Here is a 24,338-nt window from a genome sequence, read left to right as displayed (position 1 = left end):
CTTTATTCAGTGCCCGGGCTAGCACAGCCTGCAACGTGCCAAGCATTCAGACTCAGAGAGTCACATCCATAAGAGTGTGTGTGGGTTACATACAGTATCTCCCTTTAAATAACCACTTCTCAAGACGCTTTCTTCACCCTTCTGTAGTTACAAAATGTCCCCAACATCTTTAATACTTTGTAATTTAAGATCAAAACTAATATATAAATGAGATGATTATATTATAAAAACAAACTCCAAACTACCCAGTTTCACTACACTGCAAATTGCAGTATTTGGCACCATTACTTCAGCACTATGTTAAAGCGATGAAAGGCTTAGAAGATCAGAACATGGTGATTGGCGCGTAATTCGGTTTGTCTGCCTTAGAAGATGTGATGAAATGAGATCTGCATGTGTGCATTTTATGATTTATGTTTGAAATGGGAGGCTCTCCCATGCATATCGGGGTTACATGACAGACTGGTTTGAATGCAGCAGTCTTAATTTCACTGTTGGTCCAGTTTTCTTCTATGTCTGTGTTGAATTACACTGCAAAAAGCGGTGTGTGTGCGTAAGGGTGCCGGTAAGATAGATTTTCTCCATTTGCTCCTGTGAAACAGGCTTCCCTTTTTCTCTCCTTCCCTCTTGAAAAAATAGTTAGTACATCCTTAAGGATATTGCTGAATAATATGGACTCCTAGTAGGGATCTGCGGTTCTATGGTTCCCAATCAGTACATCTTTGAGGAGGGGACTGGAAGATGATTAAAAAATGGTGGCAGTGATGTTGTTCTAGGGACTTTTTCTCCTTTTCTTTTATACTAGGGACAGGGACATTTTGTGGTGCTAGTGCGACATACAGGAATATGAATGCAGCTGTGCGTACCCCAAAAGGAGAAGTGAACTGGGAAGAAGTGTTTCTTGGCCTCCCCAGTGGTCCATAGCCTTGCGTGAAGCACAGGTGGTGTGGTGGTCTTTTTACAGCCCCCCTGCACCCACCCTTTGCAAATTCTCTCTGCAGTCTACCTCTGACGCACCTTTGAAGAATTAAATTCTAGTTCATAATATACATCCAACCCCAGATGGAGGGAAAAGGCACTTTGCAGGTGAGCACGAGCTTGGAGGGAGGGAAGGGGGGTGCACATGATGGGTGACACCATTCCCTGCTGACAGCCCCCTGCCACGGTACTGGCTTCATCAGACAGTTCCGTCCGATCTGATGCAAAGCCTTGCTCAGACCCTCAGGATCCAAAGGCGGCTTGCCAGGGTTTTATCACTTTTCGTCTGCAATTTAATCCGTAGAATCAGCTGGCCCCCGGTGATCACATTTCCCTCCATAGTCAAAGTATGGAAGAAGGGACACGCGAAGAGATGCCTGCACCAGAGGGCAGGGCAGTGTACCGGGAGCCACCCGCAGGGTCGGACATTGCCCAGGGCCCGTGGCCCACACTGTGCCCGCAGTGGCCCCAGCCTTGGCCCAGCTTCAGGCTGCCAGTGCGTGTCCTACCTAGACCCCATCGGTGCCCTCAGGGGCTCGCCGCCGCCTCTGGCCTCTTCCGAGGGGCTGCGATTCAGCCAGGGACCTCTGCAATGTGAACACAAAGGCAGAAAAGGGAAGTAATAGGGAAGTAGCTCCGAAGCTGCTTTCCTGAGCTGAACTACAAACTATCCCCAGGTCGACTTTGAGCGGAAAGCCCGGTGGCCGCTCCGCTTTCCTCTGGAGGGTCGGCCTGCACCTGGAGCCCTGCAGCACAGCTACCGCCAGAACATTTCAGAAGTGGGGAGTGAAGTAGTGGCAAGGAACTGCTAATTAAATGATTATCATAAATAAAACATAAGAATAAGCTACCGTATTTAGATCTAGACTATTATTTTTCTTCCTGTTAGGAGTCTGGAATGAACTCTGCCAAAATACTAGGATTTCTGACTGACTTGTCACTTCCTCTCAGCCATCTTTAAAATGGGTCAAAAAGTAAAGGTAGTGTCTTGTACCTGTAACAGTCTTCCTCCAGCAGCTGGTTCACTGGCAGGAGCCCATTGCCTAGGTACAGCTAAAAGAAGAGCATCCTGAACTTTCAGGGTAGAAACATATGCTTTGTGCTGCCGAAGCCCCCGAGTTTGACTCTCAATATTTACGATGCTGCAAGAGTGGAAGCTGCAATGTCACGTTTTTCTGCTGTACAAGCTGGTGCCACCGTACCGCCTGACACCATGGGCTGGTGTATGTGGGAGCTGCAGAGGTGCGGGGCTAACCTCTGCAGCAGCGCTGGGGAGCAGGTGTCGCACAGTTCTTCCACCTGTGTGGCTGTTTTGCCTTGCAGCTCTCTGAGGAAGAAACCTGAGGCGATTACGGGTTTTGGTCAGTCAGAGTCCTTGGGTACTCATTGCGCTGCACCTCTGGTATCTTTGAAGAAATTATTGTGACCACGAGGCTACAGCTGGGGAGTGGCTTTGGAGAGCTCAACACGTTCAGTCATGCGCTTTGGCACAGCAGACAAGCTGAACGGCAGAAGGTCAATATTCAGTGCCTGTTTGGCTCCCAAACCAAGTAGTTCAAGAATTTTAGGGTTTTAGAAAAAGGCTTGCAATTAACTTTTCTGAAAGCTGATCTTGGAAAATGCATCTTTGGTGGGTACTGGTTAATGCAGTGCCACTGAGTTAAACAGAAATATCTCTGAGTGCCATCATCATGGGTGTCAGTCTTCGCATCAGCTGAAGCAAATACCTCATATGTAGCTGGGAATGCACCACTTCACATTAAATAATTTTTTAGGCATTTATACTTTGTTTTGCACTGCAGCATTTTACCCAGTATTCTAAAGATCCAAATAGACTCAAGCATCTTCTTAAGCATCTTCTGGGAAAGGGGGTTTCTGATTTTTAGCCATAGATAACCAAGGTCTCTTTTCTTGTTCTCTAACCCACAAATGACATGGTTTTCTCCCTGCCGCTTTTCTCCTTTGGGTCATCTTAGCGCGTTAGACAGAAGCTCTGCTCCGTGCAGCCCCCCCAGCCCAGCTAGGTGGCTTACCTCTCTGTACAAGCTCCTTTTCAGGAGGTTTAAGACTGACGAGGTCACACCTTTGATTTAATAAGGACTCTACAGTCCATCTGGGAAACTTGGGGCTAGTATCAATCCTACCTTGCCTTCAAAATTAATTGAAGAAGCACTTCACCAGTAGCTCGATGACTACCTCAGAACACGCAGACTAAATTAAAAGAGCCTGTTTTTAATTCTGGACAGTCTCTGCCCATAGCTCCCATAAAATTTATGGACAGTAGTCTCAGAAAAAGGCAGTCTTCCTGAACCAACATTCACCTGTCCCTTGACATAATTTTAGCACATCTCTCCCTCTCAAAGTGTGTTTGCACTCAGATGTTTGCTGACACACTGATGACAGTCATTCTGTACGCACACGGGCCGGTAATAGTTTTTGAAAAAGTGTTCTTGAAGGGTATGTTAAAAACTGCTCGGTGACCAGAAAGCAGACACCTTACTTAAGCCTAAGTGAAACATAAACAGCCAGTTCAAGACTTCTGGAGATGATAAATAGTCTGTTTGGATCATTAAAAAAGATTCACTAAGCAATGGCTTCTTCTTATAAATGCTAACTGTGCTAAAATCCAAAATGTCATCTGAATAAAATATTGTATATGGCCATCCTATTAGGTTAGCTGTTGCCTTCAAAGAAGCTGCAAACCTAATGGATCTACTTGCTCAAGGAGCATTAGAAAATTCCTTTTTTTGGGGGGTAAAATATGTTAGATCATGTTCAAACAAAAATAGTATAGTGATTAGTATTCTGTCTTTCTAATTCTAGAGATGAAATCTGAAGCGAGCATTGAAATGGTCTGCTGAAATTGTAAATAGCATGCATGTGGAGAAAAGATAGCAAGTTTGTGCTAAATGGTACTTCTAAAATATTACAAAAATAATGTTCTGGGCATAATTGTATTCCATTAGAGTGGATAGGTGCCTGGCAACAAAGCTGAACAAATGTACACATACTGAAAAAAGGGTATCTTGATGGAAAAGGCTCTTTTGTATGCACAGATTTTGCTGGTGAGCACAATGGGAGACGCTGAAGCTGGAACAAATTAAACTAGTTTACAAGGAATCTGTTTGCGGGAGCTGGGAGCAAGATGCTTGACTTTCCGGAAGGTCCTTCAGCAAGAACAACTGAACACATGTTCATGAGGGAGCATTATATGAAACACACTGAATAAAAGAATGACGCTTTGATATTTTGATGCCCGCTGGAAAAATATGAAGACAATGTTGAGGGTGGGGTGAAGTGTAGGTTTTTGGTTCATTTTTGAGATTTTTTGATATATTACTTTCCCCTTTCTCCAAAGCACAAACTAAATGTGATGGTGTTCAACATGTCTAAAAATCCCAGGTCTCATTTTGGGGTCTGAAAAACAGAAGCAGTCCTAAAATACTTGACACGACATAAAATGTCACCTCCTGTGGCAGGAGGCTGGCTGTTTTAATGCACATCCCTTGAAACAGGTACAAGGGCAAAGCTGTGACCCATGCGTGAGCACATGCTGCGCCGAGGCTGCCTTTGCTGCAGCCCAGGGCTCGCCAAGGGGACCCACGCTGGTGGTCCCAGCCCTGCATCTCACTGGAGGGGCAGTGATGGGCTGGTGAGGGACTCCATTGGGCACAGCGCTGGGCCCTTCAGCCGTCACTTTAAGGAGATGAGTAACGCTGTTCATTGCAATGCTTACAAGTTTAAAGCCAAGTACGTGCTTAATATTGTGTTTAATTAGGGGCTTAAAAGTGCAGCTGTCTGCCTGGTGCTTATTTGTGTATGCAGAGCATCTTTCTTAGCTGTCTAACTTGTGGAGCCCGTGGCATACCAGCCTGAACAGCTTGGTGATGCTTTTGGGACTATTGGAGTGATGTGCCTGGCTTGGATGTACATTCCTCTGCAGTACACAAATACATACTTGCATGGAGAAACGTATCACTGCTTTCCAGGCATCAGTTCCTCAATACTAAGAGTCTGAATTCTTGTAAATCGCTTCGAATTTGGATGCAAGGGAGCAGAATGCTTAAAAACATTGGTTACGTTTCCTTTGAGAGGGGCCTTTGTGTCTGCGCTGAGTAGAGGGATGGTGTCCTCAATAAAATGTGCTGTATTTCCTCCCATGATTATACGACATATTTCTTCCTCAGGGGGTTTCTGCTTAGCTTGAAAAATCATTTTACCTACCACTGCCATGAGTTACCTCGGGATCAAAAGGAAATGCATAACCGAAGCACAGCTTGCTGCTGAACATAAGCCTTTTCTCAGGTAATTACAGTTTTGCTGTCATTGGATGGTAGAAGACAGAGAGGATCAATTCAGTGAAGTCCCTACCTACTTTTCCTGAGGCAGACCAGAGGAGGAAGGAAAAATAAAAATCCCCAAACCCAGTCTTCTGGTAGCAGAAAGCCAGTGGAGTTTAGGCTGAATCGAGCCGCAAATGCCATTGACAGGAAATTTTTGCATCCACCACAGCAGCTTAGCGTATTGTATAGTGTTTCAAAGGGCTCGGCTGGGGCTCAGTGACCTCCAAATATTTCCCTTCTTTCTGTCATGAGGTGGCCACAGCTGCCCATTGCCAGTGTCACAGCTGCCGGTTGGATTTGGATGTTTCTGGCAGGAGCGGCAGACGGGCAGGGAAGCAGGAGACCAAAAGCTCCGGTGCCAAGTGTAGATCCCTGTGCATTGGAAGCCGGGGGTCCAGCCCAGCTGTTCAGGCACGCCACACTCTCGGTACCTCCGCCTAAAAGCGATGGCAAGCGGAACCACTCACAAGGGAAAAAGAAGAGGTAAGGTCAAGTACAGGGTATTTTATGCAGAATTCCAAACGGCTGTGTTTTGGAGTTTTCCCCCAATATTTATGACTCTCCACCCGGGTTTTATTTTATAGAAATAGCTGGGAACCTGCTCTTCTTACAGGCAAAATGTCTTCTGGATTGAGCCAATATTTGTCCCTTAATATCTCTCATATGACCAGTCCCACACCAAGAAGACCAAATAACACATACTCAGAGCAAAGAGGTTGCAAAAGTTTCAAAGGCTGGTATAAGTTTGTGGAAATGCCTGTAAAGAAGATATACAGTCACAGTATTTCTATTGGTTCACAAATGATTTGCAAGCAGGGGAAAAGAAAAAAGAAAAGGAATTAATATCATCACCTAGTTTATTTGCAAAATAAATAAATAAATAAATAACATAAATCATTTGACCGGCTCTGTTTCTCAATATAAGAGCTCAATGGAAATGGAAGAGGACTCTGTAGTTCTTATTGCTGAATTACAAGAATTTTTTGAGCCTGACTGTGAAAGGAGAAAGTGGATGCTTAGATGTTGTTTGACCAGCAGCTGATGAATACACTCTTTAGAATGTAAATACATCTTTTCCAACCACCAGAAATATGTAAATTGTGAATAGACTTTATTTGCAAATCGATTATAGACTCTTACTTGGTCTCATAGGGTGTGGGGAGACACAGTTAAACTAATATAGTAATTGGGTTCCCACACACACAGCCCCCTCATAGCTCACATAAGGCCTATTTCATAGTGATACCTTTCGAAACTACAAAGACAAGAGAGAAATCATATTTGCTCATTAAGTAGTTGGTGATGGTTTGAAAGACCAGACAGGCAGCAATAAAAGTCCTCCAGGTCTACGAGAAATACACAATCAGTCTGTTTTTCAGTTCCCTGTGAAATAAATGTTTTTAAAATAATTTCCTTTTTTTAAAAAAAAAAAAAAATCACAAATATAATCTGGAATAAAGGTCAACTGCAGACTAAATCTCCTGGAAAGATTTAGATGTTTGATAACTCTTTAGCATGCCTTGTCAAGCAGTCATTGATTGTGAGCATTAGGCAGGGGTATATAAACACTTATAAATATTGTATGCAGAAGAGTAGCTGCACTTAGACTGATGATTAATAGGTCTGCTGTTGGTAATCTATGGCATCTCTTTTGCATGAAGAAAGCAATTAGAAACATATTTCCGAATATCCCAGACAGAACTTAGATGATACACAGCATAAATTTGAAATCTTGAAGTACCTGCCTGCAAGAGCCTAAATTAAAGGTACAGATGCAACCCTAGCATTCCATGTTGTAGTTATTAGGAGACTATCAAAGCTCTTAGGCTGAAAATGCAATTTAGTTTTCTGTTATCTTTCTACATGGCCCTTAAAGTGTTTGTTTTTTTCTTTCTTTTTTCTTTTGTTTCATTTGAAGACATTACCCTGTGTTGAAAACTTAGAACAATTTCTATGGCACCTGTTTAGCATTTGTAAGCAACAATGCAATTAGAAACTAGTTGTTAGGTGGAAATAATGAGAGCAGCACCAGTTAGTAAATGAACGAGGTTAAAGCAGCACCCTTGAGCGGGGTTAGATTCATCACCGAGTGATGTGTTCCCCATGGTCTGTGGCACCAGGCAGCTCTGCCTGTCTCAGCCCCAGGGCACCGCTTGAGCAGCAAGGCACGGCTGGGTCTGGGGGTGGCAGCTCATCTCACACGTGTGGGTAGGGCAGCGGCAGGGCTGGGAGGGCTGGGAGACCCCCAGGGGGCGGCACTTTGTGAGGGAAGGTGTCAGGGTTTAGTCCCAGCCAGTGACCAAGCCCACCCAGCTGCTCGCTCCCCCACAGCAGGATGGGGGAGAGGATCGGAGGAGGAAAAGTGAGAAAACTCGTGGGCTGGGTTAAGGACAGTTTGACGGGCAAAGCCAAAGCGGCGTGCCCAAGCAGAGCCACCCGAGGAATCCCTTCCCCCTGCCACGGCAGGCAGGGGCTCAGCCCCCCCAGGGCAGCAGGGCTCAGCACGCGGGACGGGGCCGGGGAAGGCAAACGCCATCGCTCCCGGTGTGTCCCCCCTGCCTCCTGCTTCCCCTGGTTGATATCCTCAGTTTGACCTTCTGTGCTTTGGAATATCCCTTTGGCCAGTTCAGGTCAGCTGTCCCGGCTGAGCCCCCTCCCAATTTCCTGTGCCCCCCCAGCCCTCTCCCTGCAGGAACTGAAAAGTCCTTGACTTCATATAAGCATCAACCCAGCAACAACCAAGCCCATCAGTGTGCTACCAACACCGCCCTCACACCAAACCCAAGACATGGCACTGCACCAGCTAAGAAGAAAATTAACTGTCCCAGCCGACACCAGGACAGGTTAAACCTGCTGAGGACTCACGTGGCTTGGTAGTAACATGGAGTTAAGTAATGCAGAGCTAAGTGATGTGAAGCTGCTGTTAGGGGATGAATTCCTCTTTCAGAAGCTTTCCCAAACATCTGGTTTTCTAAGGCAGCGAAGATCAGGGGATTACCGTCTGTGAGCATGCCAGCCAGCCACCCTCCCACTCTCAAGCTGTCACCTGTTGCTTAATTTCAGTTGAATTCCTGAGATCGGTAGAGACCCACAGGATGCATGGTCTGGGGGTCAGGTGGAGCCTGGGGGACCCTCAGGTTCCCTGGCCAGCACGTGGCCCATGGGGCTCACATGGGATGTGCACCCCCTGCTCTCTGGGGAGACCCATGGGGGTTGGGGCAGCTGGGAGCAGCACTGTGGGACCTCGGACAGTGTGGGAGGACTTGTTGAACAGAGGTGCTTATGGTGGAGGGAGTCCCAAGGTGAGGAAGATGATGGTATTGGGAATACACATTGGAAGTAAACAAGGCTTTGCTATTCTCCCATGTATGGAGCTTCCCTACTGTGTAAGAGAGTTATTTGCTATCCTCTGTCACTCCACATTGCTTTCTATTTTGGGAAATAGGTGTTCAGGGTTTTCTTTTATGATTTTAAGTTTGTGTTTGCATATTTGTGATTTTGTAAAAGAAATTACGAATGCACTTAAATGGCATACTCAGAGATAGCATTTGGCATTACAGTGTTACCTGGGAGAAAAAAATTATTAATATGTTTTAACATTTTTTTAATTTGAGAATTAACCCCTTCATATCTCCCCCAATTAAATTTTGAGAAGGAAAACATGTAATTGTGGATTTCTCTATTTAGTCCATTACAGAATAATGAAGTGCTTGATAAAACCATATTTTCACATTAAACCCCAGTTTTGGAATACTTTTTAAAGTAAGAAGGAAAAATCCCTTCTTCTGTTCTGAAATTTCTCCTGCTGATTCTCAGGCAAGAGGTGATTTTTTTCAGTCTTCATACAGTTTGGTTGTAAAGACTTCATATTTCTGCATTAACCACCACAGCAGGCTGTCGATAAGGGGTTTCTTTGCTTTGTCTTGATATCTTTAAAACACAGGAACTTTTGAACTCAAAAAGTCTCCAAACTTGGCTGAAGATCTGAATTCAACCTTAAAGCACAAGATAATTCATGTCCAGTTTAAAGTCATATCCTTAATCTATTGTACCTATAAATCCAAAGGGTCACCAACCCCCCGGGAGATCTTCCCCAGCGATAGGAGGTGCCACAAGCCCTCAATGCAAACAGTAGGCAAAAGTCTGATGTTAGATACAGAGAGGTTCAAACTCCCCTCTGAATTTCCTTACTTTTGTGCATCCAAGGTCAGAACCTTAATGTTATCTGAATATATCATGTTTTGTGATTTAATAAAGCAATGTTAGAGGCTAAAGGTCTGACTACTGAGCGAGTTATTTTTAAAATGTCCTTCAACTTTACAAGAGTAGAGTAACTTTTTTTATATGAGTAAAGTCATCAGGGAGAGTGCTGGTCAGGGGATGATAAAAGTTACGATAGCAGCTCTTCACCCATTTTAATTTTGCCGGTGTTGGCGACTGGTGAGTTCCCTATACAGCTGTATGAAAACTAAACCGGACAACGAGCCTACAGAGAGAGCGCTGCTTCCCTGGGACTGTCCCGGCCGGCAGAGCCTGGTGGAACCCTCTGTGTGCCATGGCAGCTGGGTCCTCCCGGAGCCTCCCAGAGGCAGCGTTCTGTCCCTTCCCTTTTCCCTTTCCGCAGCTAGTATTAAATAGCACATCAAGTAGAAATCTCTCTTCATTTAACACAGGATTTAAACACCTGATTATTAATGCCATCCAGTTAGCCTCTGGATCTGGAAATCTCTCCTGAGTCGGTGTATCACCATTCAGGAGGTTCTAAGCCCATTTGTTCTAGTTCTGTCTGCCCAGGGAGCTCAGTTTCCAGTTTTAGGTGTCCCTTTGTGTAAGACTGACTACATTCTCTTTATCTCCATTTCGTAGTGCCCATTGCACTTCATGGTGCTATTTATCGCAGGCCTCACCTATTCCTTTTGGTCTAGCTGGAGTGACAACCTCTTTGTAGCCACTGCTGCCGGTGCCATCCCTAGTTATGACCACGCTGAGTTCTCAGTTCACGGGCTTGTCCCCCTCAGTGAGCTCCCGTTCACAGTCCCCTGTTGAACAGAAGCCAACCCCAGCTGGTCCGCGCCGATCCGTGCCCTCGGTGCCACCCCACAGTTCATTAGAGCTCAATGGAGACCAGAATCGGAATCTGTAGTTGCTACTTAACGCGTACTTCAGTGTTTTGTTGCGATTTCCCATGCATTTGAGGGTAACAGGAGGGTAAGCTATCTTTCAGCTTACGCTGCGCTGAAACTGCTCACACTCCTGCCCGTTAAACCGTGGCCCACGATCAGAGATTACTTTCCCAGGCATAACAAGTGGGAGTTTTCCTACCTAATTTTCACCATCTAAAAATGAAGCATCTCATGAAAGGTAAATGTTTAGACTCTGTCTGTAGTCAACAATGATAAAATGAAGATCAATTGCTCCAGAGAGCAATTAATTCTACTACCTTAGATAACTATCCTAGAATGACATGAAAATGATGAATCCTCTTAAAGTACCTCATTTTCTTCACTTACTGGAGAAGGAACCTAAATAACTGGCTTAGACCAAGTACTCACTTTTGGGTAGCTAAAATGAAATCATGTGAATTCCACTACTGGTCTAACGAAAATAGGATTTGACAAGCAACTCTTTATTTGTAGAATCTTTAAGAGGGGCTGAACTGGCATTGTAGAGGACTGTTGTTTTCCTGCCTTTCAAGCACCCACATACCTGTGTCTCCAGAACAGCCCTTATTCCCCTGCTGCCATGAAGGACTCTGCTGGCTGACCTTGCAAAACACCTTTCTCCCTGTCTTTTTTTTCTGAAGGTTGATGTCTCCATTATTTCAGTTTTATTTTTGATCAGAATATGATGATAATACCGGACTTCTTTTTTTTTTTTGTACGTACCTTCAGCTTTGGAAGATGACTTGGCAGTTCATGCTCCTTTTGAAATTGAACCGACAGAAAAGAAATGGCCAGAGACCTGTATCCACTGCAAGTTCAAACTCAGCTCAGCTTTTTGTCAAAGGTGAAGTGTCTGTGCTTTAAACTATTAAATCTTTGTTAAGTTTGCATGACTTTTATAACTCATACATTACAGTCAGAAAAAATCATCTTCCCATTTTAGGGAAGTAGGCTGTTTGCTGAGCCCATTTCGACAAAGACATTAAATTCTTTATAGTTGTTTCAGCTCATCTGCGCTTTATGCAATGACTTGAACTTTTATACACGTGGACAAAGTCCCAGCCACCTTCTATAGCTGAGCGCAGCCCTGCTCTTCAACCTGTGAGATGTAAATCGCCCAGCTCTGGGCTTGACCTTGCCGTTTCAGGGCAACTGCGACACTTCCTTGCTTGAAAGCATTAGTGGGAAACTTATTTATGTGTCCCCAGGCTTATGGGACTTGAGATTTACTATTTTATGACAACATTGTGTGGGGGTCTTTGTGCTAAATTTCTGAATTCTTTGAGTCATTTATGCGGTTCTATTCCTGTCATTTTTACATTCTCTGTAGTGGTTTCAGCATCAAACACTTTGGGCATGCCCTAGCATCAACCTGAAGTAAATAAATGCCTTTGTTTGATGTATTCTCTTTTTTCTTTATTTCTTTGTTATTATTATTATTTTAAGTTACGAGGTGATCCCAAGCTTGTAGTAATCAGTTCCTCCGGGTGTTTTCTCCCAATTGTAATCACCATCTGGTCTCTTATCACAAGCTCAATTACTGTGATTGCTAACTGCAATTGCAAGATTAGCTCTTTAACCTTAAATCAGTCACAAACTCCTCTGGATTTTCACCTTCTGTTTGTTTAAAACTTCTCTCTGAACTATTTCACTTTTATGAGTAGTAACATCCTTCTCAAATTAGCCTCATTTGCCTGAGTTAACTGAAAACTATTCCAATTTCTTTTTTTTTTTTAGAACCAGCTATTACCATAATTTTTCTTCTAGCTGTCGTCTTTTTGACTGATGCGCTCTGCTTGCATGCAGAGAGGGAGTACTGAATTAATACATCCCTATAGCTCAGGAAGATATTTAGTTGCTTTTTACCAAGCGTGGGCCAAAACTGTCCCTGCGCTGCTCAGAGTGGCCTCATGACACAGGGGCCCTTGCTGAGAGCCATACCGAGGCACAGTCTCCAACAGCCTTTTCTCTGACAATGGGGTGTGATTTTTCACAGTGCAAGAAGTAACTCCTAGCTTGTCAGCTCTGCTCTTGCCTGCATGACAACAACGTTACTTTTTCTCCCTAAGAGAGGTGGGGAAGCATCACGTTGCTTGCAGATTTTGTAAAACAGGCAGAAGCCCCCCAAGCCCCCAAACCAGCTAATGGAAATCCAAAAATCAAACTAAACATCTGGCTTCAGCCATCAGCTATACCTCACACATATGCATTTCCTCTCTTTCACCACCCTGACAGACCTGTTTCTACCTGTCCTTTCTTTTTTAATTGTCCTTGGTTCTTAACCCTCCTTCTTGGCCACCCGGCAACTAATCAGTATGATTAGCCTCTGCCTCACTATGCTAATAATTGCTAATATTGTCTAGCTGATTTCCTCAAAAATACCTGAGGAACCTGTACAGGGCAAAAGTAAAATAAAAATCAAAGACCACAAAAATGATAAGAGTAGAAAAAAATGGGACTACGGAAAGACAGGACAGGATACTTGTCACGTCCTGATTATCCACGTGTCTGTGTATAACACGTAATCCCTTTCTACAAGCAGGGGAGCAACCTAGCACAGAGCAAGCAGAGAATGAAAACTTTACCTGTGTCAGGACCGGCTCAAAATCCTGGGGAAGGGTTTGTCAGTACTTTAATGGCTTCAAGTGATTTAAGAGCACAAAGGTTTCTCCCTAGGAAGACTTCTTTGCAATGGCATAAGTTTCATTAGCATATCTCCTTTCTATGAGTATGAGATGTGTGGTGAAACATCACATACATCTGGGAGATAAAGTGTAAGAATATATTACTTCCATTTACTGCTCCATGAAACTGAACTCTTGCACTTTGAGGGCCTTAGGTGTGCAAGCTGCAAGCAGAGGCAAGATTTACCATCACACTGCTGACTGCACAATTGTTTTAATTTTCCTTGAAAGTAATAATTACAATGAAGACAGCCAGCTGAATCCTTTTGAGACCAATTAGGTTGAGTCAAGGTGAAAAATCCAAAGGGGATTAATTCAGCTGGAGGAGGACTACCCACCGAAGCCAAAATATCATACAAATTGTCTCAGGAAAGCATAACTGTCAAGTGTTCGTTTGCTTAATTCATATGCATCCTTTCCAGAAATTCTTCAGTAGTATTTATTTTTGAAACACTTGTATTGCTTTTTACTTGTTTCCTCTGCATTTTTTTTCTCATGGAAGTGACAGTATTTTCTTTGTCAAGCTTCAAGCAAAATACCTTAGCATCTGCTGGGAGGAAAGTTACCTCAAGGAGCACCAATTATTTCAAGAGTAGGCAGAGGTTTTCTATTTTCTGTAGCTGATTTATTATCCTTGTTGCTTATACAATTTTAATACAGACAGAACAAGTTCCAAACAAACATCAAACACATTGCCAAGTTTCCACATTACCCCCCCATCCCAATCCCTCCTCCAGGCTTGACATCAAGTTGTTATCTTTTATTTCTCCAACTTTCCTCTTCCCTAGTAGCTCTCAAAAGCAGTAAGGTGCTCTGTCTCATGGAGCAGCATCCGAGGTCTAGACCACCTGGGGAAGGGTCAAGCAGCAGCAACGTACGGTCTGGGGGCCTGACACAAAGCAAAGCACAGGGCATGGTGACTCAGCACGCAGTAAGTTCCATGGCAGAAGTAGTAACACAAGTGGACACACAGGTGCTCTGTTGCTTTTTTGGGAGACCACAGCAAATTCCCTATCTTGAATTTCCATCCATATCTAAGTAGAAATCCAATGCCTGAACTATTTGTAGGGTGAAATGAATGGGAAACAAGCACTACAGGGGCTACTGTGAACTGCCCGTTTGGTACGGTGTGTGCATCGCTGGGTGTTGCATGCAGGTACTTAGTTTTTCAAAGTCTCCTAGAAGGGGAACAGAATCATAGTGGCCAAAAGAACGTACTGGAGCACAAAGAAATAAAATTGTTGCTTGGTTGCAGCTTTTCACACCTTGTGCACAGGGTATTGATTGGACAGATGTTTGCTGGGGTTAAGGGTAGGTGAGGAGGAACACCAACCAGCTAACAGAGGGACTACAAAAAGACAATAGTCACACCTGACTGTTAATTTGCCCTGTGGAAGGAACTGCAATTTGCTGTTGCTCTCAGGTGTGGGCTGTTAAGGCCCTGAGGGCATTAGTAAGCCTTGATGGCCCTAAACAGCTTCACCTGGCTGTCTGCCCACCTGCATGAGCCCAGGAGCTCTATTTAATCCCAGCTTTGAGCCCTCACTCTTTGTTTGAGCTTCTTTGGAGCAATACTGCTTTTCAGTTCTGTCCACGTATGTGGGGTTTCATGATCTGGATCTCAATCCCCAGACTGGTTTTCCTGCTTAGCTTTGTCCATCATCATAGATCTGCCTGGCAATTGCTGAACCTGGTTCTAGTACTGTGGAATGGTTTCCTGCTTGATATCAGACCTGCTGTTTTGCTGGGAGATTGCCTTATGAGCTAGACTCATGGTTGGGCTTGGCTGCTGTTGGACCTTCTCTTCTTGGTTACTGTGGAGCAAGACCTTGGCCAGCGAAGACTCTTTCCCTCTTGCTGTGGCATCCCCTTGGTGGCGTGGCCTGCGCTTGCCATGTACCCTACATGTGTGGCAATTCCTGCAAGGCTTCCAAGCAGCATGGAGGCCACCTTACTGAGGGTGAGCTGTGGTGTGACACCAGGGGAAGTGTGCAACCAGGGAGCAGGAAGAGTGCTGAGGAAAACAATGCTGTTCTTCCTCATGGATTGCTTTCTCCAGTGAAAACAGCTGGGCTCTCATGGCTTTTTTCATGTATTTGTTTGCCCTCAGTAAAACATCAGGCTGCTGACCTCATGAAGCAACCCCTACACCTTTGAGGCACTGGAGAGCTCGAGGTAAATGCCTGCTGTCCTCGGAACAAATGATGCCAGCTTTCCAAGCGCGGTGAAGCACTGCCACAGAAGCACCACCGCCGGGCAAGGCACGGGGTGCGGGCATGCCTGGCTTTCCACCGTATGGGGGACTTCATTTGGACGTGGCACTTGAATTGTAATGCTCTTAGATCCAGCTTGTGGGGGCAGCTTTGCCAAGGTGAAGATAACCCTTGGCCTGATTGCAAGCGAAGCAGTACGCAGAGAGCATCTCCCGGCTAATTGGAGGCACCAGATGGCCATTGCACTAGGGTGAGAGGCTTCTAAAACAGGAGGTGGAGAAAGTGCACACCGTTTGAGATCCCTTCCAGGAGCTTTGGTCAACCTCAAGCAGTTCCTTCTAAAGCAGCTGAAGGAAGGTAAAAGTGCTGAGCTTTATTGCTTTTACTGATAGGACTGTAGTTTTTTTAAGCAGTACGCTGCACATATTTAAATGCTTCCATTTGCAAGTCCCACTTCCACTGGTGCCTCTGGAATGTATTTGAGAGATGCTTTGTGTGTCGGTGTGCCCTAGTGTTTACTCAGTGAGGGCTGCTACAGCTACCAGGTGCTAAAAGCCCTTCAGAATAAGATTTAACAGGAACTGAAAGGCTATTAAAGGCAAACATTCAGATGCTGATCAAACTTCCTACATGTCTCAATAACAGATCAAATGTTATGGTGTGTGCGCACCTATGTGTTATTGCAGACGCTTTCTGGGCTTGGCTGGGCAGCGATGCCTTTGGATGGATGGAGCTGGTCAGCCCAGCTGAGCTGAGGACCTGCCAGGCCTGGCTGAGCTTGTGGGGCAGGTGCTGCTCCCTCTCTCTCAACCTGGTGAGGTTTCCGATACCCTGCATCGGGGATGGGGGCAGTGAATGAGCCCTTTTGTCTAGGGGGCAGCAGCCGGTGTCACCCTGCCTCCCGGGTGGCTGGGCCCCATGGGCGGCAGGGGGGCTGCATGGTGGCAGTGCTTGCGCTGCCGAGAGTGCTTGAGACCATATACAGAGATGCTGGATTTTATGGATTAGGCTTATTTGTTAGTATGTACATCTTGTACTTAAAAAGCATGTCTTGTGATTACTGGTATGCGTACAGCTCTCAGAAGTGAGTCCTCGTTAGGTCAGGCTACTTTGGGCTCCTGCATTAGTTCAAGGTTGCTCAGACCTTCTCAAGCTGATTTTTGGCACAGGATTAGTCAGAAGTCCAAATTCTCTGTGGGACTCCTAAAATATTTTTCTCAGTCTTTGTGCCCTCAGAGTGAACACAACCTTACACCGCATCACATTCCCACCTTCCAGGACAAAGAGCTGTAGGATTAGCCTAACAATTTAGGAGGAGGGAGAGGGAAACCATACCCAGCTGCTAGCTACTTCTAGGTGTGGTTCTAACTGCAAATAGAACTATAAATTAACAATTTACTGAGCCCATTTTTTTACCCATAAAATGGTCAGAAGAAGACTGCGTTTTTCTTGAATTTACTGTGTTAGACTTACACAACTCGGTATTCTCTCTTTTTTTTTTTTAAACCTATGAAGGGGAGCTGAGCAGTTTCCTTGACATTCAGCTTCTGAGCTGTGTTTTTCCTTATCAGGAGAAAGCCTTTAAATCACTTGCAGACTAGTAGAAGATAAACAACTACAGGGATTATTTTTTTTATACTTAGCTGTTGCACATGTCACTTGAAAAGCTTGTGATCACACATTCTTAAGAGACCCACTCATCTGTGTGGGGGTGGCGATACTCCTCCCTGCATGGAGAGGTTCCCTGAGGGTGGAAAGAGGCAAAATTCTAATGGGCTACAAAAAAGTATCTAAATTCTTGATTACTTTTAATATTGAGTTTATCGTATCTATTGGAGTTAAGATTATTATTCAGTAGGTCTTGAAGACAGAGAGAAGAGGTAGAGTTTTTGTGAGATGCCACGCTAGCGGTTGGGTGCCTGTCTTTCACAGCCATGTCTGAGCTGGCTGGCTGCGTGGTGGCTGCCTAGTCCCTCCCAGAGGGCTCTGTAATAAAACAAAATGCCTTCTAGAAAAGTGTCTGTAGGATGCAGGGATTTTGATGGCTGCTGCCAACATTCCAGTTGCTGTGGGAATGTGTTGCTGTGTTTTATATTTACTTTAGTGTGGTGTGTTTTCATCCGGTGCAAGCAAGTTGTGTGCTTGGAATCAGAGCTGAGCAATGCTGGAGAGACAAGTGCAAATTCTGAGGAAAAAGGCAGAATGGACCAGGTGGCACCTGTTAAGCAATCTGTGCTGGTCCCCAGGTCAGGTGGTGTGATGGTCAGGGCTCCTGTGCCTGAGGCTTCTGGCATGTAACATGCTTCGCCTGTGCTCTCCTGGCAATATGTGCTTCTACTTTGGCTCTTAAAGTCTCAAATACCTAAAAGAGCACCTGTTTTTGTTTTGTTTTAATTAAATAAAAACTATTACCACTCTTTACCAGTCCTACCAATCAACCTCATCGTGGCCACAGCACTGCTGTGGAGCTTGCTCCCCCTGTGCCAGCCTGGCACTGGGGAGGGACCATCGCTGAGCCTGCGCCGGTGCACCGGGCACGGTCCTGGCTGGTCACTGAAACCCAGATCACGAGCACTCTCCAGTGATGCTTCATCAAATCTGCCTCGAGGAAGCTGTGGTAGCAGACGAGCGGCAGTGACACTTAGCCTTTTTTTTTAATTATTTTTTTTCCCCAAGGCTGGAAATGCATTATTCAAAAATGCCTCTGTCCCATGCCCCACCTTGGTGGGGGCTACATGGTGCATGGGAGGAGGTGGGATGGGGAGCTGCTGGGTTCCCAGATCTACCAATGCAGAGGACCTTCATTTGCTGGGCTGGTGCATGTCCCGGTGTCTCTGCCTTGGCTCTTTTCTTGTCTGCTTGAAGTCACTAACAGCTTGTTTGGGAGGAAAATCGTACTGTGATGTGTTTTGAGATGTACAGATAGTTTTGGTTTTGGTTACTATTAAATGAAAATAAAAAACCCAACACACTGTGCATTCTCCTCTTCACAAGGAGTGTCATTAGCTCCTTGCCTAGTTAATTTAAGTACTTGTGTGCCAAGGCTCTGAGAAATGGGGAGGAGAGAGGTTCTTTCTGTCTGACAGACAGTGTCCTTTAACATAAAACCTGCTATTTTGGTGTGAATATTGGAGGCAGCAATCTTCAAATTTGCTTTCAGATGACATTTATGAGCTAGACTCAATCATTCATATTTGTGGAAAGCTGACATTGAAGGGACTTGTCTTTAAACCAGAGTGGATACTAGGGAAACTTTTTTTACATTAGAATACCTCTATTTATAGGATGGATTTAGATGGGGAACCTGGCAAGCTGCCCCAGCAGTACAAATCACTGGAACTTTTTGGTCCTTTTGTGCATATCTTATCACTTTAACATCACATCCACAAGATATTGACTGTAATAGGAGCCCTGGTTATTTATAAATATATAGCTAAACTGCAGGGGGAAAGGTTTATTTTTTTTATTGAATTAGAAAGGCACAGAAAGTTGCAGTCTGATTTATGTGTAATTATGCATGCAGCCAGATCTTGGTATGAACTAGGGAAAAATCTTCTGTTTGAACTTTCTAGTGCTGTATTCAAATTTTTAATTAACTTTTTTCTCTGTAATTCTCAATATGTTTCAATTGTAATTCTCAATATGTTTTGATAGCATTCAGGGAACAAAAGGTAAGGCTTACTGTGGCTAATTTAACACCTGTAAATTCCCGCAGATGAGCAAGTAAAGAATGTATAGCCTTTTGGGAGGGAGGGGGAAAATGTAAACCTTATGTTATAAAAGCAGTAGTTCAAATGCTGTTTAGATTGGGTCATTAATAACAAGTTGTATTTTCCATCTGTGCAATTATAAACAGATTAATTTTTATTTTATGCAAGCAACCTATAAAATACTAAAAAGTTGAAGTTTATTAAATCAGTTTTAAAAAGTGAAATAGATCTGTGGCTAAAATGTCAGGTCAGGATTATTTTAACACTTTTTCCATGTTTTTGAGCTCATATTTTATTTGGGAGGTGGCAAAATACTTTAAAGTCTTTTTTTAGCTCTCTGAAATATTTATGGCTTTAAAAGAACCATGTATAGGAGATCAGTAAGGAACTGCAACTGATGCATAATCTCAAATTTATGCACAGTGTCTGTGTCTTATTGAATACTTACTGTCCCATTCTGCACAATATGGTGCGTATGAATTTCAAGTTAGTCGACCAAAATTGAATCACATAGGAACTTGTGCAGAAGCCAGCCTTTGTAATATGTAGTTTGAAATTTTCTCTCTAATGGATTGTGCCTTGAAACTGATTTAAGGATGCTTTGAACAAAACTTAGATAATTTCATTTTAAAGCTATAAAATCTCAAAAGACTAAAAACTTAGAGTTTAAATTCTGGTACGCGCAGGATGCTTTTGAGGGAGGAATAGACTCTGGAAGACTTGGAAGGACTTGCTAAGGGTTAGCTTTCGGCTCAGGAGAGGTTAAATAATGCAAAACCATACAAGGTTAAATGGCACTGATCACCTTCACTGTAAGAATTTCTTTAGACTTATTTTGCTGTAGGCATAGGTGGAAAAGCTCAACATAAAGAGATGAAAGAGTAAAAGGAAGCAGCTGGGAAGTGAGCTCAGGATTTTTCTGGGGAGACATAACTGAGCTGCATAGTTGTCTCCAGGCCCAAGGTCTCATGTTATTGGTATATAATATTTGATAAGCACGAATGGTTTGTACTCTTTTTTAAAAAAAAAAAAAATTCTTGATTGTGATTCATTGTTTTAAAACTAAATGGCATTTTACCTTGTGAAAGCTGGCAGGTCACTAATCCATGCTGCTGCTGTCCCAGATTGAAAAGACGGTTGCTGATGATGTGTGAGGGTGAGACCTGCTGGGGTTACTGGTGGTAAATTAGATTATGGGATTAGATCACTGGGATTACAGTTTTAAATCCTGATTTTAGGAAAAGAGGAACATAGACCAACAAACAACAACAGAGGTGCTAGACCTGAGAGCACTCTTGAGTAGCCTGAGGGTTTCTGATGTGCAATTAGCTCCCACACTTAATTCTTCCCCCTCTTTTGTTGGAAACAAACCCATGCTGCCTCAGGATGAACACCCCCCCTCCATGTCTCTGCCTCCTGAACTGCAAAGAAGGATTTGGATACCTTTATTGTAGTGTGGTTTTTAATGGTATTTAGATGTGAGTAATTACATTTCTTTGGATGATACATATGTAAGAGCGGTACTTTCTGAAAGGCTGGCATTTACTGTGCCTTCACTGCTTGCTTTTCTCTCTTCCTGTTAACCACGTGTATGCTTTGAAAAGAGAGGGTAAATCAATTGACTCCTGAAGTCAGGATATATTGCCTTAAAACATGTTTAAAGTCTCATTTTGGTATTCCCTCTTAGAAGTAACTTTCATCTAATAATACTCTAAGTTCCTGGCTGTAACTCTGCCTTCAGCTGATTCGCCTTGAGTCTCCGGAGCATACCATGGGTAGATTAGCTCTTAATGTACGGTGGGTTGGGGTTTTGTTGCAAGAATCTTTATGGTCATATATATGGGCAGAACCATGTTCCTCTGCACACATCCGAAAGGAGACACCAGCTGCGAGCCTGCTCCAGCTGGCAGGTGTATCATGGTGGCACTGGTGCAGTGCCCATGGTGGAAGGGTCTGCCGCTGTGATGCTACGGCTGCATGAACGGCTTCCACAGCTGCCGGACTGGGGCTGGCACAAGAGTCATGGTGGGGCAGGAGCTCAGGCGCTCTCATGTGCCTTTGGGCAACTGCTAATGCTGAGGAAAAGCAAACAAACCCATTCTTCAGCAGTGGTTTAAAAATAGACATTTTTTCATGTTTAAGTGTTAAAAAAACCCACGTAGTTAGAGGTGCTTCTGTAAAGTGCCAAAAAGTACTTGAGTTTAAAAAACAAATAAACAAAACAAAGCTGCCCAGAAGTTTCTGTGCATAGTGAATGACATTTTTAAAAGTCAAGCACAAAATGGAATTCATCAAAATGTTTTTTGGTTGACAACAACAAAATTTTATTCCTTATTACTTCCATCACTTTTATAGCTATCATTTTTCAAAAACCCAGGCAAGCTGTTTCTCGAATTCCCACCCTGAACAATGAACTTGGTGTTAGTGAAGGCAGCACAGAGTGGAAAATTTCCTATTGACGCAGGTATTAGTCAAGATTATTCTGACACTTTTACTGCTTGTTAAATGTGGGAAGGGTAAGGGAAAGTGGAGAGCTCAGGGTGTGCACGTGTGTGTGTATGCATGCACAAGACTCTGTGACTAAAGTTAGCTTTTTATGAGTCTCTCATGAAATTATGAGAAATTTCAGCTCTTATTTTAAACAAAGGCTTAGGAAGGAAGGTTCAGAAGTCTTCCAAACTCTTGTATAAATCATTCACCTAACCTTTTTTAATTAACAAGAAGAGGGCTCGACAGTGTCTAAACTGGAAGACTGAGTCCTGTTTCTGCCAATTACTTGCATGTGATTTGGGGATGCTGGGTGTTTTAATTTTTATCTTGCTGTAATACTGCCTTGATTCCCTGGAAGTGTGCTGACTGATTGTGGGAAGGGAAGAGGTACCTGCTGGCAGGTGAGTGCGGGAGCAGTTGGTACCAGGCTTCTCTGCCAGAACACTGAGAAAATTCTGATAAAAAGATATAAGCACCTGTTCATAATTTCCACATTAAAAGAAAAAAAAAACCCATAAACAGGCAAATAGAAGTGTAAATTCTTGTGCAAATGAGGGATGATTTAACTTGTCTTTTCTGTGCTTTAGCTTCTGTTCATTATGCTTTTCAAAGTCAAATTGAACTACTTGACAAAAGCCAAACCTATGCTGTTCTGTTCTGCACGCTGTATGTGTTTAAAGTTAAACATCCTCTGTGGCTTGTTACCCTGTGGGTTTAACAGTCCTGGAATTGATGGTGATGGCTCAGCAAACACTGCCTGTCCCCTGCCTCAAGCCCGGCACCGCAGTGCCTGCTCCAGGGTAGCAAAAGCACCTCGGGGGGGGGGGAGTGGAGAGGTGATGCAAGTGATGCAGCTTTGGGGGTGTTGATGCACAGACCACTGTCCTGTTAGGCTTGCCAGCCCAGCTGTGTGTGGGAGCAGTGCCCGCCTTGTTTCAGCTGAAATGCAAAATTTGGTTTAAGTTGCGGGGGGTGTGGTATGGCAGAAACTTGCTAATCCAGCTTCTGTGCAGCTGAGTAGGCAGGGTGGGGAGAAACGCTTTCCTTGGGTCCTTAACACTGAACTCAATTATTACTTTTTTTTTAAATCCAAAACTGCTGCTACCCCTGCTGGCCTTCCTGAGGGCAGCCCTGGCACAGATGCTTGCCCGGCCCTGCCTTGCTCTGCCAAGGTGGGGTGTGCTCTGGCCATGACAGTGTGGCTAGTGCTGCAGCGTGTGCTGGCAGCCCCCTTGCCTCGGGGCTGGCCCTGATGCCTGCAGAGGATGGCTGGGGCCCCTTGGTACCCCTGTGGGTAATTAATGCCACGAACTTGGGTTGGGTAGACCATGGACCCCTGGCTACTGGGCCTCCCACCCCCAAGGCTGGGAAACAGTGCAGGCTAAATCCTCTTCTTCACCGTGAGGGTGAGGTGGCTCACGGGCCTCACAGAGATTTGTTTGTTATGAAACATTGACTGTTGCAAACAAGCCTAACTTACACTAATTCTTGTGTAGTTTTGGTTGTGTGAGGTTGGCACACACATTGCAGTGCATGCTACTTCTAACTCTTTGAATGGTTTGATCTTGCTTGTGCCCTAGGTCATGTCATAAATATTCCTGCTTGAGCCACAAGAAATCCCCGTTTGCAGCCCAGTTATTCCAGATAGTCCTAAACCCCTTTTTCTGTACTAAGGCATATGCCACTTCCTAGCTTCGCATCTACAATATATAGCTTTAATGCAAATTACTCGGCAGTCCCAATGTGCTCATACTCATTCATTAGTGCCATAAAACCCCTGAGATTTATTTAGTAAGTCTTGATATGCAGGATATTTTACTTCCATTTTAAATGGTATTGTGTCAAGGCCTTTCTGAAATTATATCTGTCTAAAACTTAGTAGCTATGGGCTTTAGAACTGTGTTTAAAATAACTTTGTCAAGGCATATTTGAGTTTTTATTGCTGTATTAAACCACTTTTTATTGTCTCATAAAATGCATAGGCAGTATTTACACTTCCAAATATTTTAAATATGTAGCCAAGCCCTTTAGAAAAGATTAGATATTGGCATCACTCACTTCAGCGAGGTCTTGCTTCGCGTGGATGCTGCTGTGTCATCCTCTCATTATTGTGTGGATGTGTTTGCTGGAGTATACATAACATCTTGGTTAATGTATCTTACGTGGGTAGAGAACTTATCTGGTAGGCAGCCCTTGATGGAAGGCTTGCCACGTGTTGCTGCTGTGGAGAGGCACTGCTGGCCTACTCGCTGGGCTGGGGAATTGGAAATCAGGAGAGTGGGAGTCTATTCATGGTGCCGTCACAGAGCTGTTGTTGCCTGACCTTGAATATTCTTGAGCAAACTCATTCTCAACTCCCCAGTGTTACTGTGCTTTTTGTTTTTGTGAAAGCCCGTAACAAGTTACTTAAAATAACTAGTCTTTGGAAAGTGTTTGGACACCTGTAGCTGAAAGATTCTGGCAGCATGAATACTCTGTGTAGTACTCTTCTATACGATTTAAATGCTCTTTGCATCGGAAGGTATTTTTGGCCATTGTTTTTCCATTAGGTGCTGCTCATTAAGAGCTTCCCTGGGTATGTTCCTTAGCAGTGAGTAGAAATCCTTTGCATGCGAAGAATGATTGTTTTGCTTGAATGCCCGTGAATTGCTTTGGCAGAAGTACAATTTCATATGTTAAAAATATTTATTCCACACTGTCCTATTAATGTACCTTAGCACTGTTCTTCAGGGACTCATTCTAGCCCTGATGGGTAGCA

The 24,338-nt window shown here is 44.0% G+C and overlaps 1 long non-coding RNA gene across 1 annotated transcript in view; it reads left to right on the top strand.

Moving 5' to 3' along the window:
* Positions 1 to 22,406, top strand: part of LOC308059105 — a 90,495-nt gene extending 68,089 nt beyond the window's left edge. The window contains exon 3 of the long non-coding RNA XR_013926120.1: positions 806 to 22,406. This is a non-coding gene — a long non-coding RNA (uncharacterized lncRNA). The remainder of the gene's footprint in view (positions 1 to 805) is intronic.
* The last annotated feature ends 1,932 nt before the right edge of the window (positions 22,407 to 24,338 follow it).

Source organism: Falco punctatus, assembly GCF_963210335.1.
Source record: "Falco punctatus genome assembly, chromosome: 2".
Taxonomy (NCBI): domain Eukaryota; kingdom Metazoa; phylum Chordata; class Aves; order Falconiformes; family Falconidae; genus Falco; species Falco punctatus.
The sequence above is the reverse complement of the archived record's forward strand: the minus strand, read 5'-3'. Positions and strand labels throughout refer to the sequence as shown.